The sequence below is a fragment of the Pleurodeles waltl genome, chromosome 4_1 (assembly GCF_031143425.1).
Source record: "Pleurodeles waltl isolate 20211129_DDA chromosome 4_1, aPleWal1.hap1.20221129, whole genome shotgun sequence".
Classification (NCBI taxonomy): Eukaryota; Metazoa; Chordata; class Amphibia; order Caudata; family Salamandridae; genus Pleurodeles; species Pleurodeles waltl.
The window spans coordinates 624,587,351-624,591,414 of NC_090442.1; positions in this window are offsets into that span (position 1 = coordinate 624,587,351).

Here is a 4,064-nt window from a genome sequence, read left to right on the forward strand (position 1 = left end):
ATTCTGCCGCCGTGGGTAATTTCCGTAATGGTACAAAATGTGCCATTTTAGATAAAAAATCCACTATAACCAACACTGTTGTGAAAGATTTTACAGGTGGTAAACCTACAATAAAGTCTACGCTCATAGTGTGCCAAGGTTGTTTGGGTGTTGGCATTGGTATTAACAAGCCGTCAGGGGCCTTATGAGAAGATTTATGTCTTGCACAAATTGGACAGGTAGTGACAAATTGCTTAATGTCCTTTCTTATAGTGTCCCACCAAAAGTGTTTTTGCACATTTTCCAGGGTTTTTACCCAACCAGGATGACCTGCCAACGGTGAGGCGTGATGCCACATTATCACCTGTGTTTGTAATTCAGAGGTGGGCACTAACAGCATGTTGTCATGATACAATAAACCTCGTTGTATTGTGTTATGGGAATCCTTTAACCAATCCTGAGGTGCTATTTGCATGTGTGCATTATATAGATCTGTGATGAAATCCTTCTGTTGTACTGGTGCCAAAAACTTTTGGGGAGGAATAATGGGTTCTCCTATTTTGTCTTGTTTCATGTCTGAGGTATGTCCGTATCTAGATAACACATCAGATTGAATTTGTTGTGCACCTGGTCTATAGGTTATTACAAAGTCAAATGTGCTAAAAAAATTTAACCAGCGCATCTGACGTGGTGTTAGTGCTTTAAGTGATCCAAAAAACTGTAGATTCCTATGGTCAGAAAAGATTGTAACTGGGTACTTGGCTCCCATTAAATGGTGCCTCCATTCTGAAAAGGCTACTTTGATAGCTAGTAGTTCCCTTTCAGCCACAGTGTAATTTGTTCAGCTGGTAATAACTTTTTGGAATAGAAGGCTATAGGATGTAACTGGCCATCTACTGCATCTCGTTGAGAGAGAACTCCTCCTAAAGCTACTTGTGAAGCATCCGCTTCAACAAAAAAGGGCAAGTCAGGATCAGGATGTTTCAGAATTGGGGCTGAAGTGAATTTTTGTTTTAGGAGTTGAAAGGCGTGTGCCGCCTCATCAGTCCAAAGAAATCGTTGCCCTTTCCGCAACAAGGTAGTTATTGGGGCCGCAATGTCTGCAAAATGTGCAATAAACCTCCTATAAAAATTGGCGAAACCCAGAAATTTCTGAATATCTTTTACAGAGGATGGTTCTGGCCAATCAGCAATAGCACTGATTTTCTTTACATCCATAGTTATTCCTTGAGGTGACAGGCAGTATCCTAAAAAGTCCACCTTGCTGACATTAAAAGTACACTTTTCTAACTTAGCAAAAAGATGATTTTCTTTTAACTTTGATAATACTGCACGAACATGTTGGGTATGTTCTTCTGAGTTCTTAGAGTAAATGAGGATGTCGTCTATGTATACTATGACACAAACGTACAGGAATTCGTGTAGGACCTCATTTATAAAGAACTGAAAGGCCGCAGGAGCATTACATAACCCAAAAGGCATTACTGTGTACTCAAATAAACCAAACTTTGTCTTGAAAGCTGTCTTCCACTCATCCCCCTCTTTTACTCGGACCAGGTGGTAAGCTCCCCGCAGATCTAGTTTAGTGTACACAGTAGAATGTCTTAACTGATCCAACAACACAGGTATTAGAGGAAGAGGATATTTATTCTTTATTGTAGCCTCATTTAGTCCTCTATAATCGATACACGCGCGCAGGGATTTATCCGGCTTCGGGATAAAAAAGAGTGGAGATGACACCGGAGATGTGGAATGACGGATGAACCCAGACTGTAGTAGGTCATCTAGGTAGGTTCTTAAGTATTTGGTTTCTTCGTCAGTCAAAGCATATACTCTGTTATTAGGTAAAGGGGCCCCTGGGATAAGATCTATACGACAGTCATAAGACCGATGTGGGGGCAGCACACTAGCCTTTACTGGATCAAAGACGTCTTTAAAGTCAGAATATTCAGGAGGGAGACTTGGTTCATCTTGTGTAAGACTAGCACAGTGTAATACTGTGCTCTGTTCTGTACCTGCTTCTTGATAGCAATTGGTTCTACAGAAAGAGGAATCCAAAGTAACAGTTTTATTCACCCAATCAATTTTTGGGTTATGAGTTGTTAACCAGGGTACCCCGAGAATCAAACCAAAATTAGGAGTATCTATCAGATCAAAGCTAATCACCTCTGTGTGCCCGTTCAGACAGACCATAACAAGTGGACTTGTTTGTTTTGTGATTAATCCAGAGGTTAATTCTGACCCATCCACTGCACATACTGCTTCTGGACAAGGCTTTAGGCACATAGGAAGTCCTAAATTTTCAGCTAACTTATTATCCACAAAATTTCCTGTCGCCCCTGAGTCCAGTAGGACAGGGAGAGAATGCCTCACTTGGGTAGTAACAATTAAAACGACCTGAATTATGAAATGTCTAGGTATGTGCGGTACCATGAAGGCTGCAGCATTAGAGGTTTGATTAAGATGTTTTCTCGAACAAGTAACCTCTCCCCTTGTCGAGCTTAAACGTTTCCCGATTCAGTTGAGGAGGTGGAGGAAACAGCACCCTTTCGTGGAGTTTTAGGCTTTACTGGCCATTCTCTGGCAAAGTGACCTGCCCTGCCACAATATAAACATAATTGAAGTTTTCTCCTTCTTTCTTTTTCCTCTGATGTGAGTGGACCTCTGAGTGTCCCTATTTGCATAGGCTCAGGTTCAGGGAGTTTATTATCTGAGTCTTTCTTCTTGTGTCTAATAAAAGTTAACCGTGATTCCAGTTTGTATTTATCTCCCTTTCTTTCTCCTAGTCTATGTTCTAATTTCACAACTAAAAATACAAAGTCCGGATAGTCTTTTGGCAAATCAACGATATGAGCCAGCGCGTCTTTTAACTCGTCTCTCAAACCTTTATAAAAAAGGGAGAAACGCTTTTCTTCTGGCCACTGTGTCTCGGTGAGTAAACGATTAAAACTAGTGAGATAGGTCAATAAATCCTTGTTACCTTGTTTAAGATTTAAAAGCTCATTATCCCTTGCCTGCATGAAAGTGTGTTTTGCAAAAAGGCTGGTCATGGTACGTTTAAATTGATTCCAATTATGGAGGATGGGATCATCTCTCTCCACGAAAGGAATTGACCAATTGGCTGCTGTGCCACCCAAATAAGACAAGACGAATGCCACTTTCGTAGCATCAGTAGGGAATTGTTGTGGCTTACAAACGAAGTGTAATTGACATTGATTGATAAAAACATGGAATTTGTTACTATCTCCATGAAAACGTTCAGGTGCTGCTAAGGGCACAGCATTAGGAACATTAACAGTAACCTCAACTGGGGGAGGCAAAGTTGTATGTTTTGATGGCGCCCCTGTCTCTGAGGAGGTTTTCAACAAAGGCGTAAAAGCTGAGTTCCACTGAGATCCCCTAAATTTATACCTGCTTATATCCTGTTTTAAAGAGGTATTCTCCATCTTTAATCTCTCTATTTCCTCTTGCATATGTTGCAAGATGCCAGACACTGATTCATTATGAGCCAAGTCCTCATTTAGGGCCTGCGCCATATCCGTGACGTCAGTGCCCTCTATTGCTTCCCCGGTATTCATCGTCCACCAGAACTGAAATATATATGTTTTTTTTTTTTAAGGCTTGTGCTTCTGTCAAAGCCCAGCTCACCTGAGTCCTTGTTCAGTTCTGATGGAGGTTGAAGACAATCCAACCCCACCCTGAAACTGCGTGTTCCAGCACACTAGTTTTTAAAACAGTGCACTAAGAACAGAAGCTCAAGGGAAGGGGGGAAGTGGATAAAATAAAAAAGAGAGACAACACCGTTCTTGCGTTTCCACTGTTGAAGTGCTGCACGAATCTGCGGCGCTTTCTGACTTCTGTAGAAACTGGTGCCTAATGAAACATAAACAAAGAACAGATAAGTACAACCTATTCCTAAATGGGTTCCTGACTATCCCTTTTTTTAATTAGAAATTCTCTTCTAAAAGTACCTCTTGGATCCTGGTCTCTAGTTTCCAGGTTTGGAATGTGTTACTGCTCTGGGATGTGCTTTCTATTGCTGTAAAGCTTCTAAAACATTAAACAAATACCGTTATCAGAATTAC